The sequence below is a fragment of the Solenopsis invicta genome, chromosome 14 (assembly GCF_016802725.1).
Source record: "Solenopsis invicta isolate M01_SB chromosome 14, UNIL_Sinv_3.0, whole genome shotgun sequence".
In the NCBI taxonomy this organism is placed as follows: domain Eukaryota; kingdom Metazoa; phylum Arthropoda; class Insecta; order Hymenoptera; family Formicidae; genus Solenopsis; species Solenopsis invicta.
In genome coordinates, this window is record NC_052677.1 from 12,593,082 (window position 1) to 12,619,168 (window position 26,087).

A 26,087-nucleotide genomic window follows, 5' to 3' on the forward strand; every position below is an offset into this window, starting at 1 on the left:
CTCTTTGTGATTAATGTATCGAGGATTATTTCAGAAAAAGCGCTGCCTCACGCGCAGCTTCGACGTTTTTATAAGCCCGGATTTATTTTATTAATTTTTATTAATATGTATTCGACCATTAATTATGCGTATATACACATAAAATTAAGTTTTTTCGCATCATAAAGTTGCGAAAACTAAAGCACTATACGATTGCGAGTCGCGAGACAAATCGATTTCGACTATCGTGATGATATGTAGCAGATATTTTATCAATACATTGTATGTGTGCAATATGTATATGCACACGCACACGCAATATGTATATAAATAAGAGATATATGTATCTTACTTTGTTTATTAAAACTGTTATCTGCAGTAGAGTCTGAAAAGTTATCAATAGGCATTCAGAAAACGTACGGCGCCACATGTTTTATTAGTACTATCTAGCATCACTACTCGTACACTTATCATAATAAATTTGATAAAATCGCACAAAACTCACGTATCAGAGTGTGATCAAACTATCGGCCGTTAATGTTTTCTCGCTACAGTTTTGACACAGTTATCGTAATCCTCATATTTAATTTCGAAATCGGTTTTGGCTCGATCACTCGACAAACGAAAATCTTCGTCTAAGTGTTTCTCATTATTGTGGCGGGTTTGAGACGGGGTGGGCAGGAAACGAAATCGACATGGACCCGCCTCGCGCTAGCAAACGTCTCGTCGGAAAGTGGCAGTTTGCAATTAAACGACGATGTTATCGTAAAGGGCGGCCGGCTCGGTTCAGTGTGTACATGGCAGCGAATTAAAATGTAAATACTTGATTAAAGTTAATCCCGGGCAGGTGAATAAACCTGGTACACAAAGACAGAGAAAGAAATACGGCGATTCTATGGGGCGGTGCGGCGGAGTAGGCGGGAAGGAAAGCGAGATATCCATAGTGGTCCTAAGGGGTGCTTTTTATTGCCGCTTTTTATTAGCTGAGTAGGTGTACTCCGTTCCGCCGTTGCCCCTCAACTCTACCCCCGAAGCGCTCCAAGCCCTTAGCCAACCACCCATCCCCCTCCCTCGCCCGCCCCCGCTTTCGTCCCCCTCTGCCGTCGCTTCTCGCTCGCGATCCACCGCCTGCGGAGTCGTGCTGGCGTGTGGAGCGCGCGTCGGAGGGTTGATTAAAACTAACGTTGCGCCAAGAATTACCCTGTGAGATTGAAAATTAAATTAATATACAAAACCCCCGCCCACCCGGGGCTAATTAGTTATATGATAGTAATTAAAAGTTAAGTATATCTTCGTGCGCGGACGTTCCAGCGCACCACCTCCCGTCTCGCTCCCGGCTGTCATCCCCAAAACGGCCGTGAGCAATCCTTTAGCTCCCGAGTGGATATCGTGCTTAAAAAAACGACGTTGTCGCTCCTGCTAACAAGCCTTTCAGATATTTTTTGCGAAACCCGCGCCCCAGTTATATCTAATTGTTAAATCAATTTCCACGTGTTTGAATTCATTTACAGTTTGACTTTCATATCAACTTTTGCAGCATCGGTCGAAAAAATATGCATACGAAATACAAAGACATTTTCTATATATATATACACACATTCTAATCCGTGATTTACAAAAAAATACGCGAGCCATCGCCGATCGCTAGATCGCTATCCGTGAGTCATCACTTTTCAAGAGTCCACGTAAATTAATGCAAATACGAGAGCGAAATATAGTTATTATTATTAGATATCGCAAAATAAACGGGCACGCGCAGCTGGCGGAGCATTAATTTCCATTTGTTGCGCGTGCTATCTTTAGACGAGCGATCGGTATCATCGAGTACCTAGTAGCAAAAGACAAATTACCTGGCCGCTGCGCGATCTCCACGGCGCAACCTTGATACGATAGCGCGCATAAACGCGCCCTAGTTCTCTGCCAAACTGAAAATAGTCGGCGAACTAATATCGCGACGTTGGAAATATTTTATACCTACATACGTTGCGCGCGGTGCACTCATATTCGAGCAACTTTCCTTACGAGTTATAACGCGCGCTTTATATCCGCCTTCGAAAATAATTTCGCTAACCGTGATTCCTTGGGGGAGCGTGGCGGTGGCGGCGGCGGCGGCGGCGGCGGCGGAAGCGGCGTATCGCAATAACGCCGGAGGGAGGGAGCAAAAGGAAAAAAAAAAAAAGTCTTCGCGACTCCCTGAAAGTCGCGAGCCGATGCGCGCCGCGGCCACCGCTACCCCTTCGAATTTAGCATCGCGTCCGTTCCATTATTTTCTGGCGAGGAAATTTAGCCCCCGTCCGCTTAACAATTTTCGCGGTTTGGTAATGGACCTGCAGAGAAATTTCTGATATCATCTAAATCCAGGTTAATCCGCAGAATTACAGAATTATGGAGAATTATAGACTAATACTCCTCATTTCTGATTACGCCAGCCATGAGGTTTTAATTGGTTCGATCGGCCGTTCGCGCGTATCTGTCATTAGATAGCATCATGTGAGATGTACAGTACGGTCCAGAAGTTCGCGTACGCGGCTGGTGCCAGTGAAGTAGAAGCCTTTTATATGCATGTCGTGTTTACAAATTTGTGAACGATAACGTGATCGACAAACAGACCTTATCGCAAATGGAGCCCGTGATTTTGAGAGAAATCGGCCGGAGAAAAACCTCCTCGTCAAGCTCGATAAATTCGAGCGATAACGCGAGAGTAAATCGCACGGAAAGATGCGTCTGTCAATTTGCAGTTAATCTCGCATAACTAATAGAAAGCGCGTGCCAAAGAAACGATAATCCGCTCGTTCTCGTATCCGTTTAAACGCGCGACCCAGAAGATCTCGCGCTCGAGATATCTCCCACGAGAGATCACAAACAAATGGAAATCTATATATGCGAGTTAGATTTAGAAATTCTACGGTAGAATTAGCCAGAAATTACCGCGTTCACGGTCGATTTCTTTCCCAAATGACTCTGGAAATAAAATTAAACTCGAGCTCGCTGTATCGAAAATCGGAGTGGCAGTTTCGCTGATTAAAAGTTCAACCCACGTACATAGATCGATAATCAACGGTATAATTTATGCGATTCGCCCGAAAACGCATTATAAAAGGGACGGCAACGCGTCTTCCCGCAAAGAATATTCGCGTTCTACTCGAAAGTTGAAAACCGCTTGGCGGCGGGCCAGGGCTCACGTAACTACTTGTTTTGCCAAAGCTACGCGACGCCTGCTGCCGGCCTTCGCCTTCCGCCACAACGGCGCGGCATAGTCAGTCGATTTTCGAAAAAGGTTAACACCTAGTCGCCCGGATCCGACCGCGACGACCACGTGGCAGCGGACGCGCCTGCGTGTCCCGCTCTCTCTCGCAACCTTACTCGGAAATTTCTTCTCAGTCTTCTCGTAGCTATCGGTCGACGCGATGCTTCCGCCGCGAAAAACGTTTCTGCCTGCGGACGGGAGAGCGAACGGCGAACGAGCGTGGAGTGCGAAAGAGCCGGCTCGCCGAACGAAACGCCAGGTCAGCCGGAAAATTTAAAATATTCTCGAAAGGTCCTGCAGATCCAAGTATATATATATATACACATGTATATACATATATACATGCATACATACATACATACATACATACATACATACGTACATATATGTATGTATGTATGTATGCATATATGTATACGTTGGTGGCTAACTTGAGAATTCTAAATTTACCAGTATTTAAAGAGCACGAACGTGCATAGGAATTAACGATCTAAGAACGAAAATGTGTTTAAGGATCTGAGAAGCACGAAACCGTAAGCTCGCACAGTTGTCACGAATTAGAACTGCGACAAACGCGTGCCACGAACTGTGCTGGACATTAAACCCCCGAGGGTTAACGCCACTCCTGTGAGTACAAACGCGGGAACTTTGGTCGAAGAACGAGAAATATTTTGATTGCTGCTGTGTAAACGAGGACTTCACACGTGGGACACTAACCCTTCCCGCCGACAAAGACAGACTATACAGAGACAATGTTTTCCCATTTGCAGGTAGACGACAAGTGTCTCGAAAAAAGAATCATAGATACGAGATCTATAGATACGTATGTACGCGTACCGTGCGAGCGAATGGGAAAAAAATCTTCAATCAAAAAATACGATCTCGCGTTTTTTTTCGATCAACATTTTTTTTTTTTGAAAACTGAAACTTGTATTTGCAATGAATAGTTTAATTTTTAAACACATATTTGCCGCGAAACATGAAATGTTTAACTACGGTATATGTAAATAAATGAGATTCGGATCGAATTGTAGAACGATTTTTAATTTATATATATTGTACGTACAAATTTAATAAAATGTGAATTTATATTCGCGCAGAAGCGAATAATTTTTTAATTTATATTATCTGCAAAGCTTTTAATATTTAATTAATAAACGCATGAATAAGTAAAATCTGAATTCATGTGACCGGCCCATTAATTTTTCATTTATATATTTTCCAGTAAATAGAGATGGTGCTTACATTTGCAATGGATATTTTAATTTTTAAATACGTTAGAAATTTATGAATATCGTTTAAATTTATATGTAATGTACGCAATTTTTAATGTATATGCAAATAAGTAAACACTAAAGAAAGAGGAAAACAAGGAATTGTTAATTCTTTATCCCCGATTATTCCTTACACGAGTATTTTCATTCTGCCGCTGGATTAATCGATTAATATAAATATCGACGATTTCGTTAAGAGATCGGTCTCGTCCTAGAGAAATCCTAGAAATCCTAGAAATCCTAGAAATCCTATTGTTTAAAGTTTCATGCCTACAATCGATTGCTTTCTCTATAACGCATCGACGGATCGCCTACAGGAATCGGATCATCGAGTCGGAGTGAGAGCTACGCGCGCTTATCGGCTACGTCAATCTTCCACGAAGTGATAAAAAGCTAAGTTATCGCGAGTATACACACTCACCACGATCGCCGGCATGCGTAGGCTGTTGAGCTGATCGAACCGCTAGATCCTCGGGCTGCTAGATCGCGAACCAGCACTCTTTTTCACTTTTAGACGACGACGACGACGACAATTCGACACGTCGCGAGCCTCGTAGATCGGCGGTAGATTTCCTGACGACCCTCTCTCTCTCTCTCTCTCTCCCTCTCCCTCTCTTTCTCTTTCTCTCTCTCGCTGCTCCTCACACACGGCACACACAGACGGTCCTCACGGCGCGCCGCGCAGCGACGCAGCGACGCGCGACGGCATCGCGAGCAGGTGTCCACGGGGGCCGAGTCCTCGTGCCTCGCGCGCTCGCGAGGATCCTTCGTCCTGTCCTCCTCCTCGGGCTATCGATCTCGGGAACGCACGCACGTCGCGCTGCTCGTCGACCACCGCGAGCGCGCCCGCCAATGCTCCAGGCGTCCGCTTCTCTGTCTTGTGTGTGGACGCACGTTCCTCCTCGAGGTTCACTTTCGATCAATGGGACAGCGTGTAGTTCTTACGTTTCCCTCGTACGGCATCGATCCACGAAAGATCGTGCGTCGTCCACTCCGCTCCGTGTGTTAATCAATGACGATTACATTATACGGACAAAAATCTCTCGTGTTGTCTCGTGTTGTCTCGTGTTGTCTGCGAATCGCGAGAGCTATCACGCGACGACCGATGTCAAAGAAGACTCTCCTCCTCGCTAAGACCGCGAGACATGTGAGGTGGAATCTCGTGCGACAATCAATCGATACGACACCCTCCTCTCGCTGATCCACTACGTTTCTTAGATCGCCGACTAGCACGCGGAACTCGCTCCTTCCGAAGTGGATACTGGACCGTGTGAAGCGAGCCTCGAATCTCTCCTCGATCGCAAACACATTTCAGTACTCGGAACAACAGCTCCGTGACGTGATTCACGAGATTGATCACTGAGAATGTAGCGCGATTGCGAGTAGAGTTAACTCACAGGATACTTTGAACCGCGCTCCGAATGGCAAACGGCCGCCGCCGCGTGTACACGCGCCACGAAGAACGCGAGGCGAGTTCGGAGCGGAGCTCTGCTCGGCGTGTGACTCTCTCTTAACGCAAACTACACATTCCGCGAACTACACTGGGACTGCTGGCTGCTGGCCTCGACTTTTAATCTCGCGCGAGCGAACCCTCGCTCCGCCGCCGCCGCCGTCGTCGTCGTCGTTGTCCTCGTTGTCGTTGTCGTCGTCGTCGTCGTCGTCGTCGTCGTCGTCGTCGTCGTCGTCGTCGTCGCGTACGCGATGACGTTCGAGTCAAGGTGAACCGGAACACACGGTACGGTGTGAGCAGCGCGAAAACACACACGTCGTCGTCGCGGGGAGCACACCGCGCGACACGCAGGAAACGGAGCAGCGACAGACCGATTCGCGCTGCACGAAGTCGGACGAACGAGTGGCGGCCGGAGGAGCCGCCGCGTCGTCGCTTCCCCCCACTACGCGGCACGCATCAAAGGAGCGGGGAAAGCAGGGGAGAGTGCGAGAGAGCGCGAGAGAGTGGCGCGCGCGGTGAGGACGAGGACCGGGCGCGGAGGGATGGCGCGCGGTCTTGGAACCGCAGCGGCGGAGGGAACGGTGGATAGATGGACGTCAGGGGCGTGAGTGAAGGAGGGGCATCGATACTCGGTCCCTCCACGCCGCGCGGGGCCCCTTTCCCCCCAGCCAGAGGCGCCCCTCTGCGCCGCGGCGCGCGCTCCACGCGACTTTGCGAGTGAAACATTTCGCGGGTTTTGTGGACTGGCGAGAGGGGTAGGTGGAGGAGGTGGAAAGAGGGACCGCGAGGGGCGCGAGGAACCGAGAGAGAAAGAGAGAGAAAGAGAGAGAGAGAGAGAGAGTGAGAGAGTGAGAGAGAGAAAAGAGGAGAGGGAAGGAAAGGAGGGAGAGCGAGAGAGACAGAGAGGTAGAGAGTGAGAGGAGCGAGTGGAAGAGAGGATTGGGTGGGAAGACAACAGTATTCCCGTTAATTGAACGACTCGCGCGGGGCGGAGGAGCTCGTCGCGGGGAAGCAGAGGGGAGGATTACTTGCAGTAATTACTTATTTTTATTACGCTCCGCCTCGTCGTGTCTCGCGCCAGCGAACGGCCGCGCTCTCGCAGCGACATGTTAGAAATCTTTTCTCGCGTCCGCGATATTGCGAGACGATGGGCTACGTACCGGAAACCCGCCTCGGGTCTCCCCTAACTAAGCGTCTTAACGTTAAATTAAGGTGAGAGAAAGAGAGAGAAAGAGAAAGAGAGAGAAAGACGGAGAGAGAAAAAAGTAAGAGACAGGGTCTACAATGTCGCGTTGTTCGTAATTTCATTCAAACTTGTAGCAAGGATAATATAATTCCGAATAGTTTGTTCACAAATGCACACATACGCAAGCAAGAAGATTTAGAAGATAAGATCGATTATTTTTGACATTTTACTGACATTCTAATTACGAAAGAAATCTCTCGTCCGATAATGATTTATTGAAAAATTCGATCTTTATTTTCTTCGAGTCGAGTTAGCGCGCGACTAACCGTGCACGCTATGGCGTTCTCCCTAATCGGGCCAACCGGATACTTGAGGCCATCCGACGGGTGAACGAACCGGTAAGGAACTGGATAAAATCGTTTCGGATCGACGGTAAGTCGGTATGCGATCGGCGTCAGTTTTTCAAGCGATTACGTGGAGGAACACGACGAGTCATTATCTTCCTTCCTTTTTTTACCGCGTTCAACCAGGTCGACTTATAAAGAGAGCCAATTTACATACGCGATATGCATTTCCAACATAAACTCCATTTTCTCGCCCAAATCAGTTTCCTATTTAACGATCGCTTTAGCCTTGAATGCACTATAAGTACAATAAACATTAGAGCGTAGTAGACGCTAACGGCGCTGTCAATAGTCGTGTTATCTTTGTGTACGCATACGTGCATGTGTATTGGAGCGATACGAATAATACTTATGTATCTCTTGTTGCGCGTTGATATGTTAATTCGTCGAACACGTAATGTAGATCGATTGTAGCAGCAATTATTTCAAATGTAATATATTCAAATTCACCATAACGCATTTGTACGTAGGATAGAGCAGATTGGTGTATTCTAGGATTAAATTCCAGAAGTGGAAACGGGTAAATAGCCCTTCCGAGTTTCAACCGAACGGTTCGCTCTGGTCCTCCGCAATGTTCACGGTTGCCGGACCAGAGTGCACTTGTCAAAACTTTTATCTTAGCTCGCATCTACCAGCGAGAGAAAAACACGGAACGGAGGTGAGGACAATGGCTGGTCCTGCGGATAGTCCTGCCGGAGGAGGGCGAAGAAAAAGGAAAGAAAAAAAGAAAAATCAGCCGACAGAGGTCTCGGATAATTGCGGCGGATAGTTCGGAAAGGCGCCGACTGGCCCTCCTTGGCACGCCTGTCAGAAGATATTAGGATTTCTATCGCGGATCCTGCCGTCCGCAGGACTCGTTAACGGATCTTAGGATTGTTCCTTTCGTAATCCAATAAGGATGAGATTCTATGCCGCGACTGTTTTTTTTTCCTAGTTCGTTTGAAGAAACCGCCGATCTAACTACTACCGATAGAGAGTTGCGGCTTGAACTTTCGACGATCAACTCCGCGGCCAATTATGAAAATTAAATTACTTAAACCTAGATTACGTCTTGACGCTTCGCGTCAAAATAAAATGTTCGAAAGAATCTATGATCTTGTATCTAGAAACAAGGCAGAGATATCATATCGCGACTAGTGACGCCCGCAGGTATATGTCTTGCGGTCACGTGGTGGTGACCTTAGCTCGTTTCTGCTCTAGGGTGGTCGGACCCTTTGGACAGGTCAGTTCGGGATTCGGAAGCTGCATTGGGGCGGGGCGGACGTCAGATGGAAAGCAGTTCTAATTTGATACCAAGTCGGGAGGCCAAACAAACTGTTACGTCCGATAGGCTTCCAACTGACATATCAGTTGAAGCTTTGAAAAGAATTACTACGTCATTATAATCACAATTATCGCATGATGAACACAGTAATTACCACTCACAATATTTTCCCAAAGAATCGTAACTTTCATTTTTTCTATTATTTTATACACATGTCGGATAAAATAATGTAAATTTCTCTGTCTATAAATCTCTTTAGCGAATCACAGATAAATTTCTCTTTCTCTGTGTAAATGTTAAATCTACGTTTATGCTATAAAGACTAAATTTTAACGGTAAACGATAAACGGCACATAATGAACCGATATGCTCGCCGTCTCGCATTATCACGTTCCCTTGCGGGAGAAGGCTTCGAAGCTTCTCAGAGGCCTCGTCGATTCTCGCGGGCGACTCTTGCTCGACCTTTTTTCCGCAAACTTCCGAAGGTCATTACGAGGTTCCCGAGAACGCTCGGGACTCGTAAAGCCCCGTCATAAAAATCGCCAAAATACACGCACCTTACATGGTAGCCTCGTGTAGGCGGGTGTCATATCCCCGCAAAATCATTGCCACTAAAAATCAGGGGTTTCCGCAGCAAATTTATAACGGTCGTCCAACGGACGGCATCGTGTGTGTGCCCGTCAAAGGTGTTGAATATTTCTCGCTATAAAAGGAACAACGTACTGCTTATTAAAACCAAAACGCAAGAATAGCCGCGAATTCCGATTCGCGGATGCTTCTCATCTAGGAGTGTTTCCGCCTAAATTTTCGAATTCTCAATAGCTTCACTGAATCTATCTTCTCCGATGGTGTTTCCAATATTAAAATTTTTTTCCAATAGAAATTATTAGTAAGTTATTTAGTAGTTTCTAATTAGCATTTTTAATTCAATTATTTTTGTTTCAGGAAAAAAAAAATAAAAAGTACACGCTTGATAATCATGGACGCTTATTATTATTTTCGATTCTATTAGATTTTTGGCAAGTTTTTCAATCGAGAATGCATATCGACTTTGATGGAAATCCGTCGCTTTTAGAAAATGCGAACGGCAACAAAGAGCACGGGTGCACGCAGAGCTTGAGGATCGGCCGGGACTTTCCCGGAGCAAATATGTTTTCGCGGTAAATTTGGCCGAGTAAATGCGACGTCGTGGGGCACCCTTAGCTTTATTAGCCTCCCCTTGTCCCCTCTCACCGTCTCTCTCTCACTCGCGTTTCCCTCGGCCCGCGAGCCGACTCGATGCATGATCCCGATCCGTATATAATGTGCATGCGCGGAGATTTGCGAGGCATTATGCGCGCCCGCCTCCTCGAAATGCAGCTCGCATATGCGAGCGCTCGAGTACGCTTCGAGTGTTCACGTAAGCTACGTAGGAAAAATATGTTCGACGGGGTGCACTTGTGCGAGGGTGGGTAATTGGCTCTCTTGATCGCAGGACCGCTTTTCAATGTCCCTCCCGCCCTTCCCCGTCGACCTTCCTTGACCGTCCACGTTGCTTCCGCCATTTTTGGTTCGTGCCTGACCCTCATTGTGATCCTATTGATGGATCGTTTCTGATTTCGATACCCATTCGTACAAAATTCGCGGCGCATTGTTTTCAATTATTTTCCCCGACTTTCAGCGCATTTTTATTTTTTCCTTTCCAATCTAGAATTATGCATATTGCATTACATTAATTAACGGAGGTTAACAGGACAATTTAATAAACGTTACAAAAGCAACCAATTCAATAAAACGCGGCGGTATTTTAATTTACGCCCGATCAATTATCGACGTGATTTACTGCGTAACGCAAAATGATGTGGCCGTTGTATGCTATTCGTTAAAAACTCAAAATTTCGCAACACGGGCTAATAAAAATGCGTCGTACACGCACAACAGCGCGCCACGGGAAAAAACATTACATGCAAACGAGTAACGCGGAACGATAATAGGAAAATACCGCCGACGCCGACGCGGACGCGGACGCGTTCGGCTTCGACATTAAGTCCGCGATGGCGATAATGATAATAAAGAGGCGGCCAACTCGGAAGACAGGTACATCCCCTCGCGAGGGTGGCGGCGCAGGGGTGGCACGCGGGGAACGAGAAAGCGTGTCGAGCCATTTCGCGCCGAGGGATGACACCCGAACACGCGGGAAACAATGCCGTGACACGATGTAGGTAATACAATGCAGTGAATGGTCGCGCGTATCATTATTCTGCTGCTATTGTTGGCTGCCGGATGAGAGACATTTTTTTAGGATATCCTTCGACGGAATATCGTAGACGTAACAACTGTAACTAACACAATAACAATACCAATAACGGAATACTCTTGTTTCCTCCTTTTTTTTTAAATATATACATCCTTTCTACATCTTATCTTTTCTCTCTTTTAGAATTTTTATTCATCAAAAAAAAAAAGGGATTGAAAAAAAGAATCTTTTTGTTACAAACGTTTATTAAACTTAATATATTAAATATGTTTTATTGGATAGAAGAAATTTTATGTACGTTACTTTTCACTATAGTGGCGGTATAATTCGAACATTCATCCGCGAAATGCATTGTGACCGAAGGGCAGGAGAGAAGAATTTCACTCGCGAAGATTAAATTGGCTAGCGGGCCGATCTCGCGGGAGTCGCTGAAATCTTAATTCGCGTCGCGTCGAAACGCTTTGAAAGACGGGCTCCGTTTTCATGGAGCCAAGCCTCACGATTGTTGCGTCGTCGTCGCACAAACACGGCGCGTTGTACATACGGTAATTATATTGACTTTCCTAGTTTTATTATTGATGGTCGCCTGAATACAAAACTCTCCACCCTCGTCTCTTGACCGTCGGTTTAATAATTTAATCAAAAATTTATTCCTGATAAGCTGTTTCCTTCTTTTATTTTTTTGCAAAAGGAAGACGTTACAGAATAGAGAATCCATTAACGACAAATGGAAATGGTTAAAACGAAACGCGCTTGAAGAGACTTGAAATCATAAAGAAGAAGAACAGAGAGGATATAAATTCGATTATTTCATAAATAAACCAGATTCCCCCCCTGGAGAATGCCAGACGTTAACAAGTTTAAATCGCGCGCGTTTCCGATCGTTACACGTCGATGCGAAGATGGCACACCTCGGCGAGGGCGGAAAGGCTTAAATAGGGACGGGATAGACGATTCTGGACAGCTGGATTCGCTTGTTCCCGGTCGACGGAAGTGACGTCGCAGCCGGAAATTCGTACTGGAAATTCCGATGGGTTCGAGAGGTCGAGGAAGGGAAAGGAGTGCAACAATCAGGGTAGACCCGGCATTACGTCCCATTCATCCCCTACTAGCGCCCCTTACCACTCTCGAACCGTATTTGGCTGACAATTCTTCATTTGCGTGCAGCAAACTCTCTGCAACGTGGCGGCGGCGAGGCGAGGTGTTCGAACGGGGTGCGAACGCGAAGAACGTTTTCGAAAATCCGTCCGAACGACCGTCGTATATAATCAAGCACAGAAAAGGTCTTTTAACTCGCGACATTCACATTTCGCGCCGAGACTTAACGTTTAATACGAGAAGTAATGAACGGCGAATTCGTCACGACACACGATCATTCCTCGCGCACGTGTGCTATAGATATCGTTCGATTCTTGAATAATTGAGCCTCTAAAAGTATTACATGCTCTCTGCGTGTACGCCCGCGGACATTAAAATGTTTTCTGAGGCACGTATTGCTCTGGTAGAAAACATTTGTTCGCTCGTAGACATCGCTACAACAGGCGGGTATTTCGCACGACACAGTTAGGTGTACATGTATATATATATACATATATGTATATATATATAGAAACGTACGTTACATCACTTGGCCGGTATTGTCAGAGCTTACCAATCAGCACAATACGAAATTCAGTGATTCGGCGATGTCTCTCGAGCTGATTAGAGACACATCTTTGAGCTAATTTCTCAATAGCCGCGTGATAATATATCATGAAATATATCGATGTTAACGAGGTCTTTTCATCGTTGCGAGGGAAATCGTGACGCAATCGAAGAGAATATAGAAAACGGAAATCGTGCAGCAAGAAAGTGAATTTACGAGCGCGAACGGAAGACACGGGAATTTTGGACGGGTCACACGCTGTGCTGCGCATGAAGCTGTTCCCCGGTTTCTGATCACTCTAATGAATTATAATTGATCGAGCTAAGGCTTGTTTATCTAACTGATTAATAAAGCTGATTATTCTAATTAATAGCGGTATTTCGCATCGGAACGAGTAAACAAAGACGCGCCATTACTCGGTCAAGATTCATTAAAAGCGCAAACACGTCGAGCGTTTGCTCGCGGAAGCGAAATCCGCACGTTTTCCGATTCCGCGCTCGCGCGGTTAATTACCCATCGCAAGGTGTTACATGGTGAAATGTTTCGCAGGCGAGTGGTGCGCGCCCGCGCGCCCGCGCGCGCGCGTTTCTGCGCTGATTACAGCGCGTTTACACGGAGAAAACTTCGGAATTATTCCCGATTATTCAAATTTGAGATCCTTGCTGAGTGCGCGCGCACCGATTCAAATTTATGCAAAAATCTGACAACGCGAATCCCTGCTCTTATTAATATGTATCAATTTGACGACCGCCATCTTTTTTCGCGCCGCGAATGTTCCCGCTCGTTATTCGCGCGGCGCTCTAAATTCTTGATTTTTAACCGTCTCCCCTCAGAACCGTCTCGGGGCTTGTTGTTTCATATCGATTAGAAAAACCAAATTGGAGCGCCGCCGCGCCGCGCCGTGTATGACGTGCGCGGATTAAATGCCATCTTTCATTATATCAGACGACAAGATCGCGCGATCAATCACAAAAACATACCGCGGAACTATCACGGCCTTAATGCGCCGGACAAAGACGACACAAGAGTTGAACGAGGCGGGCCACCCGTAGGGAGCGAGGAATGTGGATAGTGGAACTGCAGGGCCGACCGCGTTTGTCCTCTCGCCCTTCGTTTGGCTAATGCTTGTACCAAAACGTTTCTCAAATCGATTACTTCCGTCTTTCAGCGTACTAAAGTCTAGTAATATTTAATAAATTATAATTAACGCCAAAGCGGACGAGTTCTGATAACTTCTAATAACAAATTTACAGTGGTTTTGCATCAAGTCTGAACTCTGAATGTAACGAATTCTTTGATTTATCCTAATGTATTTGTGATTTGATATGTTCTTTGCCTTTTTCTTTTGCATTCCCTGTCAGGCTTGCTTCTGGGACTGCCCGGAATCGTCCCCTTTTGCCGCTGCTCTTGCCCATCTCCCGTTCTGTTACGGTCTATCCCATTATAATTCCATGCACGCGCGTCCTCCCGAGAGATGGAAGAGTGTAAAACGACGGACACCTGGGCAGAGAGTTTAGCCGGTATTGTCGGGAGACAAATATGAGCTAATACGTCATCCCAGGACCTATTCAGACCTCGAGGCCGACGGCGACGGTAATCACGAATTGGCCTACACATAAATGCGCTTTAATTATTCCTTTCCACCGCTCCTCCTACCTGCTTTCGTGCTCAAGAAACGCTCCTACAAACGCGACATAATAAGCGACGCTCGTTAAAAAGAACGAGCTATTGTTGGATCTTCGTCTACCCGGCATTGACTCGAAACTTCGGATTCTTTGTTGGAATAGAGCTTCGAGTCTAAACGTCTTCGCTTGCTGGCGGATGTATTATCATTTGCTGTTTCAAGAAATTTATCTTTAATTATTTCAGATGCACGGTGCACAGTTTGACATACAGTTCGATAATCTGTCTATGCCTCTTCCCTCTACAGACCTGTTCGCAAACTTGCGATTTATTATATATCTATCGTCTGTCACATTAGATGTATAACGTTTATTTTTTTTATTACGAGTCGCATAGCTACATCAATATTTCGCGAAAAGATAGTTGGCCCAATAATGGCCATTTCAGAAAATCCATCGTCGTTTAGAAGAAAGTTAGGTGAAACATGCCGTCGCACTCCGGCTTTGTTTTCCTTCTCTCTCTCGAAGGGGCAATCGCTTTTTTTTCCTACCCTCCCTCGGGACTTCCGCCCGCGGCGGTTCGAGTATCCCTTCACGATAAACACAAGCAATGACTGCGATCAAAGCGTCAGGAGCCACGTCATTTGCGCAGGCAGGCTGGCAGATAATGCTGCATCGAATACGTCGCGTCGTTTAATTATTGTTGCCGAAATAAATAAATAAATAAATTTGATCGCGCCGCACGCACTGTGCACAAGTTGGTCGGCCCGTACGCATACGCCGACATTTATTTCTCTCACGAAGTCGTGATATTATATACGCAATTAACGACCGCGTTCCTCTTCTCTGTCCACGTTGCAACGACAGACAAGTTGATTATTAAATATCCGTGTATCGGAGACGATTAAATTGACATTTGTAATTGTTGCGATATATGTTTTCAACGTAAAATGAAAAAAACAACTTGCGGCTTTTTCAAATATACACGTCTATTGTCGAACTTTTCCGCGCAAGTTTATCGCAAACTTGTCGAATTTTATGAAATACGTCACAAGTAATTGAGAGAGATTTTCAGAAGATTATTTAAAAGAATTTTTTTTTTCAAGTGACATTAATAATATTGCTCTAAGAGGTGGTAATGGGCAGAAAACTCGTGTCCTCAGAAAATAATCTCGTGAAGATTAGAGAAGTCGCTTAACGCGACAGTATGCTGCATTCACATGCAAATGCCTGTCAACAGGTATCCACCTCCGCTCTTCGCTTATGTGCGATGCGTTCTTTCAAAATCTTGATTCTAATTAACGTAATCTGCCCGATAATGCCGCTCGTCTCAATAATTAAACGCACTCATCAAGGAAAATAGAAATTCTAAAAGGCTGATGTATAACTTTATCATTTATATCTTCGAATTCTAATTTGAGAGAGAGGCAAGTTTTACCTAAGTAAAGTCTTCATAGGTCGGTTTATATGCTAACTCGCCGCTGATAATACGGAGATAACGATTCCAATTACTCGAGATAGCCTGCACGATGTAGTAAATGTTTAAGGATATAGGGCTTTTAATGAACTGAGAGAATTAAAGTGATTGTTTGCGAGAACAGCAAAATTAATTTCCTATTTTGACGATTTACCGCATTTTAACTCCAAAGCACCAAAATTAGCAATAGCGTGCTCGATCTTCTTGACAGAGTAATTTTACGGTAAGCCAAAATTTCATTCGTCGAGGAGGCGAAATTGGTGACTCACAACCCGTCGCGATATTTTTTTGCGTTAATTGACGGAAAAAAAAAATTCCCAAGTTTTATCCTAATCCATGAAAATGCTGATGATCGTCTTACCGACTCGTTAGAGTTACACTGTCCATCGCCATTATTATTCAAAATGTCGGAGTCCGAGTCGTGCGCATCGTGAAGAGGGATTATCGAGTTGTGGACAGGGGGAAGTGGGCGAGAGGAGAGGCAAGGCATTCTCAAACTGTCGAATCGAATATCTGGGTAATGGCTTTCTAGGTCTCCCGCTGCCAGAGCAATACAAGCCTGTCCTCCACGACGAGCGCGCTTAAATTAAGGACGGACCCCTCATTTTCTTAAAATATTAAATCATCGTCCTGGTGTCGCAGCGGGCTGCCGGGACCCGAGGAATTAAAATTCATTGGTCGGAGAAACCCATGTCACCGGCCGAGTGCCATCGTAAATACCTGTGGTTCCTCTCCCCCACTTGCCTACCCGTTCCCCTCTTTTCGTCGATCAGAACGAGATTATAGTAAAAATTATACGTGAAACGGATATAGATTTGTGACTAGATTTATGTGTTTATGATTTCTGATTTGGATAACGTATCGAAGCACCACGTGAAACTACCACGAGTGCGAAACTCGTTTCGCATCACAAATTAATAAAAAAAAAATTTGATTCTACGCGATATCTATATGTAAAGCATAACACACGTGTCGTAGTATCAAATTCAATCTATCGTTAGATCGTGATATATACAATCTACTTATCTATCTTCTAAAAACTATTAGAGCATAAAGGATTGAATGGTGTAGGTTTTCAGACGGTTACCGTGGCGGTGGTCTCCGTATAGCGGAGACACGCATTCCACGTATGCGAAGGGCCTGAACGAGCCTTAGGACTGGCTTAGTCCCAATGCGGATAAGGAGAGGGTGGATGAAGAAGGGGACACTGCGACAAAGGACATTCTAGGGGAGCGATTCATTCCTCCTCCCTCCCGCCCTTCCGTCTTTTTCTCTCTTTTTCTCCCGCAGAAAGAGAGAGAGAGAGAGAGAGAGAGAGAGAGAGAGAGAGAGACTGCAGGATCACAGCGGCCCGGCCGGCGTTGCCGGTTCGACGACTTTGGGCCTTATGCTCTGCACCTACGGCATGGGATCTTATCTCGGATCCACGCTGCGGCGGTGCATTGCGCCATTTTTTGCGACACACGTAACCACAATTTCGCAATGATCGATGTCTCGAGCGGATCATACTAACATTTATACGTAACCGATTAATGCTTTTAGAATTATTAATAACGGACCGAATGGAAACGGGTCTCTTGCAATCGTGTTTTCTTAATGGAGAAAACGGTCTGCTTTTGCTACTTTTTAATATCGCCCGACAATCGTCATTAAAACGATTTCGAAACGGCGGTCGTCCACTTAACAAACTTGCTTTTTGCGCGTAGGCTTTCGCGTTTTTCACCCAGTGAGAAGCGTCGAAGACGTTTCGGGAGGTCGGGTTGACAAATCGAGAAGAACATTTCGCGTGTCTTCTCTGGTGAGACGACAGACGGAAGGGAGAGGGGGAGGGGAGAGAGCGAAACGAGTGAGGGAACGAAAGAGGAAGAGAAGGAAAGAGATCTTCTCCCGAGAGGCCGGAATAAGAGGCAGAGGAGCGGTTTTGTCGTTACGCGAGTGTTGTCATTTTCCTCTTTCTAGAAGAGGCCATTTCAAGTAGAGGGTATAGGAAGAAGCTAGCTGGCTCCTTTACCAGCCAATGCTTTTTTGTGCTTGGCCTTCTGATTGGCGTTTTTGCGTCAGTTCAATTTGATTGACTCACTGGCGACGTTGCTGCATGGTGTTGGTCAATTAATGCTTTAACAATGGCGTTACGTTCCAATTACATCCACGCGAAATTGTATATGCGTGTGTTCGACGCGAGAGGAATTTTCGCGTAGCCGTTGTGAATTGTGAATTTCGAGAATCCGTTTCGCGTTAGTGAAAGTGAGGTATGCGTGAGAAAAAGTTTGGTAAGGCGTTTTTAAGAGATCGCATTCCGAATTCTATTAACGTCGATGAAGAATGGATTAATTTTTAAATAAATAGTAATTCTAAAAACACTAGAATGTAGCAACTTTTTTTCCTCGCTTACGCACAGCTTTTAAAAGAAAAAAAGAGAGAGAAAGAGAGAGCACAAGTGAAGAATGGTTCGCGCGAATCGGTGCCACTCGCGGCGCAAAGTGCAATATCGGATCGAACGAGGCGGAATGATTTCCGCGCGTATAAACCGACCGAGATTCGGAAGACCGGAGACGGTAATGGAGGATGTAGTACGCTGGAGGGGATATCCCTCGCAGGTATCTCTGGCGGACAGACGGACGACGATGGGGTTGAGAATGGAAGCGAGAGACGATGGACCGGGCGGTCGAGCGGTGAGGTGGGGGATTAATTAATAACGTCGGTAATTGGACTCCGTTCGATCTAAGATAGCTCCTATAGCCCCCTTCTCGTGCATACCGTGGGGGATACATTCTCCATGCTCGAATACACTTGCGACACTCGCCGTCCTGTTTGTGCCTTATGTATTGCTTACTGGCAATCGATGATTCTGAATTTATTTCGTTCGCCTTCACTAGCATGCGAGTCACGGTTTGCCCTGTAGAGCAAATTCGAACCGACTCGAAATTAAACGTCGAAATAATTCTGAATTTATTGAGATACACATCATCGTTTTGGCAGATGCACGTAACGTATGACATAAATCTGACGAGGTAAAACAAACAGGACAGAAGTAGATGTCGTCATACCGCGTCACCGTCATTAACATCGCCGATGTGTCGCGTACGAGGGAGCCAGTGCGTTTATGCGAGGTAAACAGTGCGTGGACGTGATTTAATTGAAACCCGAGGTGGCTTGGCGGCACACGGCACGGCACGGCACGGCACGGCACGGCACGGCTCGGAACGGCACGGCGCGAGTACCGAAGCAACGCGGAGCGGAGCGGAGCCGCGCGGTACGACGCGGTGCGGTGCGGTGCGGTGCGGTGCGGCGCGGCGCGGCGCGGCGCGGCGCGGTGCACATTGCCTCCGCCGGAGCTCAGTTGCATGACTCAGAGTGCTCAGTCAAGAAGTCCATTGACTTGCCGAGTGACGTAAGCAATTAGTGCGCTGTTTTGTTTGCGCGGGTACACACAGCTCAAAGTTGTTTGAGTTCGAGTTCGAGTGCTGCACGGTTAGGCTCGGCGACTCGCCTCGAAAACCCTTCCACAACCTACTCCTTCGCCTTTCCAGCCATCTCTTTCGCCTTCCCTCGTCGTCCCTCTTCATTCCTCCCGCGCCTTCGTCTTCCTCACTCGACCGGGGAGAGAGTCTTCTTCCCTCTCCGTCTCCTTCTTCGTCCTCTGCCACAACGTTCTCGTCCATTCTTTCTCTCTCCAATTCTTTCTCTCTTTCTCCCTCGCAATCTCATGCTTTGTCTCTGCCGAGTTCGTTTCCTCGAACCTCCTTCGTTAAATCCAAATCCGAAGGTCCGTAGGTCGGCCGCTTTTTTGGGCTTTGATTCGTGTTACCGCGCTAAATTGCCACCGCAATGATCTTAATCGCCTTTTGTCTCCTTCCCTGCTGCGCGCTTCGTTGAGAATACCTGTCTCCGTTTTCTTCCTCCTCTTCGTTTAATGTAAACGGGGAGTCCTTTTGCAAATATTTAGTGGATCCTTGTTAGAACTCATGCACGACATTAATGAAGCGCTGGCTTAATTTAACTTCTTCCAATTTAATTGCCGGGGAGACGTAAATGAATTGAAACATTCAAATATCTCTATGTTCCAGCCTGTTCGGAATTATATAACAAAGACCCGTTTATTCACAGAGAAAAATGTTTCTTCAGATTTAACAAATTTTTTCTTAAATTCAAATAAATTTATGCGTTAAAATAATTCGACCAAGCCACTGTTTTAATTGAAAATTGCAATTGTTTGACTTTTTCAAATAATACATGTATCTTAAAGTAAATATTTGCTGTTGAAAAAAAAATTGTATTTCTTTTTCACTTAAACAATTTTATTATAATATTCAAACAATTTCATTGTTTCAGTAAAAGTATTGTGTTATTTCAATAAAGGAATTTATAATTTCAATTTAATAATTTAATTACATTCATTTGTTGGAATAAGAGATATTTATTTTTCAATACTTTACCAATTTTGCTTATAAAAAACATTTACTTTAGTAAGCTTGCTTGCAAAAAATGTTATATACAGAAAAAATTATTACCACATACAATATTTATCCGCAAACGTTGACAACGTGATAAGTCATATGTTTTGAAAAATGAAGCAATATCGAAGCATCCTCTTTTAATAAAGCAAATTTTAATCAAATCTTTTTTCGTAAACGAACAAACCAAACCATACTTTCGATATTAGCACGAAAAGATTGAACACCATCCGACCCGCGATTCTCGTTTCGGTAACATTGAATCTGAGCATATCTACACATTGCTAATAGCTGAAGTAAAATGCTTTATTTATTTTTTTTTTTAGTAATATTTAGCTTTTATTTCATTGAGCAATATTTAGTGTAATTAGAGAAAATGCTATTTTATCGAAAAAATTGTTTCACGCAATCGTTTCTTCTGCCAAACAATATGATTTAATGCAACAAAACTAACAAATTTGTATTCAATGAAACAACGTTTTTACCTAAAGATATATCGTTCCTATGAAATGAATGTAAGTCAAACGAATAGAAACGCCGAGTATAAAGTAACGTTTTTCTCTGCGTTGACACGTAGGACGTGACGTGATAAATTAAGAAAAAGATTATAAACAATTTACGGGGAGTCTATAAAGAATGCCGTAGACAAAAGTTGACTGAACCGAATCGGCAAAATTGCAGTTCATGTTCACAACAGGCGCATTCTAACGAGCGTGCCAATCACACGCATGTCGGGCTAAAAGAAGACGGACGATCCCCTGCGGAAGGGTCGGGGGTCATCGTTCGAATTCCACCAGCGATGCCCAATATGGCCGGCCCGAGAAACCGGCCCAGATCGCGCCGATTTTCGATCGTCGGGCTCCCATCACAAGCGCGTGCGTACAATAATAAGCACGGACGAGTTGTATCGCGAGAAAATAATGTGAGAACGGTCTCTTCCTAAGCGCATCATTATCTCCCTCTTCCCACCGCGGGCCGATCGATCTGTCGAGCCGATTTCAAGCCGGGCAGACCTGCAATTACTATCTATTATCTGTCGGCGTGGGTGTAGGTAATCTCGCGATCGTGTCGAGGGCCTCTCGCCTTCCTTCTTCTCGGTCAGGATGAGGCCAAGGCGGCAGGCTGAACACCGATACTTTGTACGTTCTTTGATTACCTCGGATTTACTCCCCTCGTTTCTGTTACTTCGGGATTGCTTCCTCAACCTCTGCTGTTACTTCACCACTATCTTCCTCCCCTTCCTCCTCTTCCTCTGTCACTCGAGCGCTCTCCTTCTCCGTATAGTTTCCCTTTCTGCATCTCGCGTGCATCCTCCCTCCCATCCTTCTCTCTCGCCATCTCGGCGCTCGAATACAAAGAGGGACAAACTTAGAAGGATACTTGATCCGCGTAATCTCTACGCTCTAGGAAGAAAATAATTTTTGACCCCGTAGCCGCAGTCCCGCGCAACTTCATCGCTCAGGGGTTAACGGCGCCCGATTGCGCTTTCAACGTTAACGCGAGTTCGTCGAGCCGTGTAAACGCGCCGCCAGGCGATATACGCGGCGAAAAATCCATACCGAGTGTCCGGCGCGCACTGAAATCTGCATATTATGAAAATTCGCCGCATGAGCGCGAGGGGCTGCGGCGGCGCGGCGCGGCGCGGCGCGGCGTGGCGCGGCTCGTATCGCGGCGTTTCGAAATAAATGTCCACGCTGATCAAATTTAAACGTAATACTCTATAAATTTACATCGCGCGCGGCTCACCCGCGTAGTTTGCCCGCGCGCGACTTCACGCTCGACGGACAGCCCATCGCGTATTCGCGCAAATTTATCGGAAGGATCGACACGATCGCGCGCATCGCAAATATTTATAAATGCGACGAATTAGCTCTCTCTCTCTCCCTCTCGCGTTTCCCCGTTACACAACGACGCGAAAGTGCATTAAGACTTTTTAAATCGAGGGCTGACACGGCCACGCTCTGTGACACGCCCGAATCGCTCTTCTTGATTAAATTGGACATCTGAAAACATTTAAATATTTTCCTCGATATTTATACGTAATTGTGAAATGAGAGAATTACTCAACACTGGCAATAAAATGTTAATAAACGCTGTAAATTTCTATTGGCTACGGGAATCACTCGACGGATCCGCGGACTAAATTTTAAAAGGCTTTTTAATCGCTCGGTATGTAAACGTATAGCATTTTCATCGAGCCCGCTCTAACGGAATCGCTAATTACGAACGGATGTCTTATACAACTATAGATTAATTTGCGAGCGTCGATTCCGCTTCAACTTTTCGTTTATTTATTACATATTTCTGGCTGTAATTCTAGCGCTGTTAGAGTCAGACGTATTTTCTTTATCCAGACGTCGCCTATAGCTTTGCCGGATCAAATCCTTCTTTTCGCTCTCCCTCCCCCCCTCTCTCTCGTACCAGGACGAAAGGAAGGATCTGTTAAGGATTAACAGAATCAGAACTGCCAGCCCAACTGTCTTCGGCCGAGCAATCCAGCGTATCGCGATAATTGCGAATTACGCGCGCTTCGAGGTTCGAGAGAAGGAAAGTAATTTATCTCGGCATGCCCACTCACAGTCCATAAAAATGTAGCGAGATGTTACCGAAGGCGAGAAGGAGGTCGTTGAAACGCGCGCGCGGCTTCAGATCCTTTTTTCTCCCTCTCTGTCGTCTCTCCTCTTCTCGCTCGCTCTTGTTTCTCCCCTCCTGTCCCCTAACTCCCCGACGCGGTAATTCCCATTCTACATCCCATTCCCCAAGGGGTTAGTTTTCACGCGGGTTAGGCGAGTAATATGAGCTGCCACTCAAGGGCCGTCCTGTATTACCGTTCGAGTAATTATGGCAAACCCTCGCACGGACGCGCGGCTGGCACCTTCGGAACGACGAATACATTGTAGCCTTATGAGTTGAAATTGTTGCCGGAAAGAGGAGGAGAGCCGCTCTCGTTCCTGTCCGCCGGCCCGATGGGTAATTAACCCGGAACCCCGGAACGTTTCGCGACAGGCTGATTCCGCTTATCGGTGAAGAAACCTTCCGGATCCTAAAGCGCAATTTTCACTACTGATTTAGAATCAAGAATTCTATGTATGAGAAATCTGTCGGAATTTACACAGCGGTACTCTTAATTCGCGACGATTTCCTTCTAATTTCCACGATTATTAATTTCGTCATTCTATCGGTACGTGGAATTCAAGTACGGTCGCGACGACGGCTCGATTTGGCAAATTCGCTCGCTGAATTTGCTTCTCTCTCGCTGTGCCCTCCGGGGGCATTTCGCTTCGGGAAGAGAGTGCATAACTCTTGGCTACTCGACAAAAAATGTGTTTTCTAAATGCCAAAACCTCACAGCAACGTGCGCCGAAGCGCGCGTGCGGTAACGCCATTAATCGCGCTGCATTCTCGCGAAAACGCGTGTGATTTCGAGGGCGGGCGACTCGGAATCGATGGAGCGCGGAATCGGTCGCGGAGTACCGACCAATTAGTCGGCCGATGATTGGCGCGTGTAAACCGAAACGATGACGTCGCTGGCGAACCGACGCCCCCGCCGCCGCCACCGCCGCCGCCGCCGCCGCCGCCGCCGCTGCCGCCACCGCCGCCGCGCCGTTCGTGAACCGGCCCGGACCTCGGGCTCCACGCACACCGGCACACGGTCCCCTCTTTCTTGCACGTGCGTACACCACCAGGATATGCGCCGAGACATGTACGCGCACCCACACACGGCTCTCGGTCCCTCTGTTCATCTCGCTCCCTCGCATCCGCGCGCGCGCGCGTCCCCTAAGTACGCCGGTGTCTCCGTCTCTCTCGGTATTGCGCCCATAGCGTGTTTCTCGGGAGCGCGAGCCAACAAATATCCGTGTGGACGGTTACAGGGCGGACTAATGGAATTGATTAAAATGTGTTCGATCAACCGAACCGCGGCTTGCCCGCCCCCGCCTCCTCCACCTCCTCCTCCTCCTCCTCCTCCATCTCCTCCTCTCACTAGCGAAGCCACCCACCGCGTCCCGCTGTATCCCTCTCGTACACCCTCGGCTATCCTATCGCGCCTGACTGTAGAACCTGACGAGCGCAATCGAATATTTGCGTTTAGGTAGGCACGCCGACGCGGAAAATGCTATCTTTGTCAATTAATTCAACCTGTTGTCCCAGGTCAGCCGCGCGGGCTTCGACCTCCTCCTACTTTATCTCCTTTTCTCTGCTGTACTCTCTCTCTCTCTCTCTCTCTCTCTCTCTCTCTCTCTCTCTCCACCTCTCATACATATTTTCACATCTTCCACCGTTACTTGAACCTGTATGAGATGCGATTGGGAAAATTGGCGGTTTTGCAGATTACTAAGAGAGGGAAAGAGCAATTATTTTGGGAAATTACGTTCTGAAGTGAAGCCATAACGAAAGTTGTTACTGCACTAATCTCATCGCAAGTTCAACGGAAGCTTCGTACAGAATAAAGTGGAAGAATATGTTTATCGGATAAATTGATAACACAATTCTTCTCTTATCTAGAGTGAAACGTACGTTCTACGGATCAAATAACAGCGATGGAATAATTTTGTTTACAGACTTACAACGTCTGGACGACGTATCCAGAGGACAAAGCTAATTGTAATTACCCTCGGTAATCTTTGCGCTAAGAAACGTTCCGGAAGTCAAACCTTGATCTCTTCGCGCTGTTCCGACGACTCATAAATTCGTCGAGCCGGTGGTATCGGACAGTTCCCAAGCGGATTATCGGGGCGCCATGCTTACGTAGGTGCGTGCGCAATTAACGACAGTGAGCTGAGTATAATAAAGACCGGTCGAGCGTAGTCGGGCCAACGCCTGCGAGCGAGAAGGAGAGGAGCTACCGGTACAAGCGAGATGATAGAGACCAGTTCATTAGCGACACTCGCGACTCGCCTCGGAGACATCTATTTTATTTATTTGCTTATTTTTCGCTCCTTCGTCCGCTTCGTTCACGCGTTCACCGTCCTCGATCGGCCAACGTGAATACGCGCGCGACTGTCCCGTTTTATTTCTTGACCAATCTCGCTCCATTCCCTTTAAACCTTTGCAATCCCAAATTATACAGGATGTCTGGCGAGAAAATATAAGAATGTTATAGCTGACGTCTGCAAAATTTGAGTCTCTCTCTCTCTCTCTCTTTCTCTCGTCAGAAAAGTTTCGAGCGGCGAAATTACCTGCGTTTCGCATTTAATTTTGCCAAACGCATCTCTCGGTGGTGGATCGATGAGACGCACAAATAATTGGATATCATTAAATCGCTTTTTACTTAGGCCTTTAGGAATAATCTTACAGGATTACTTTTTTCGTCTTTAAGAGTACCTACATTAATTAGTCTTTAAAGGCTCTTAAGAGGGCTTGAATGCTTTCATGAATCTTAAACAATGACCACTGCCGAGAAAGGAAAATCTACAAGAGTGTTCTTTAAAGAACACGAAGCATTTTTCTCTATTCTTAGAAAAAGCGAGAGGATAGACGGTTCAAATAACTAAAATGAACACTTACTAAAAGGTCTTGGTAAAAGCCTAAGATCAATTTTCAGAAATAATATTAGAGAGATAAATTATCCCGCACGATATTATTTACGGCCAGCGTTGCAGCTTCAACAGTTATAAAACGGACACTTCGTTACCGTCGTTGCGGTATTTCGTTCAGAATTGAATTCGCGGAGGATGCGGGATCCTCCATTGGCTCGATTTAATAGCCTACCGCGTGTCCCGACGAACCACGGCCTCATCGCTCGCTCGGCTTTATTCGCGAGTAGCCGTTTAAGCGGCTAACTGTATAAATGAGAGAAACAGGATTCTGTGGGACTCAAGAAAGAGAGAAAGAGGGAGAGAAAGTAAGGA

General features: G+C 46.2%; 1 protein-coding gene and 1 long non-coding RNA gene across 4 annotated transcripts in view; one reads left to right on the forward strand and one right to left on the reverse strand.

Annotated features, from left to right (window-relative positions):
• Window positions 1-26,087, reverse strand: part of LOC105201111 (LIM/homeobox protein Lhx9) — a 186,817-nt gene that overhangs the window by 66,921 nt on the left and 93,809 nt on the right. Inside the window, exon 1 of one of the 3 annotated variants that reach the window (XM_026137929.2) lies at window positions 4,922-6,366. The exons of the other annotated variants lie outside the window; for them this stretch is intronic. The gene's annotated coding sequence lies outside the window, so the exon portion shown is untranslated. Of the gene's footprint in view, window positions 1-4,921; window positions 6,367-26,087 lie in introns of those variants that run through there. 3 annotated transcript variants of the gene reach the window in all.
• Window positions 2,172-4,511, forward strand: LOC120359501. Its single transcript, XR_005576259.1, has 2 exons — window positions 2,172-3,485; window positions 3,740-4,511. It is a non-coding gene; the product is annotated as an uncharacterized LOC120359501 (long non-coding RNA).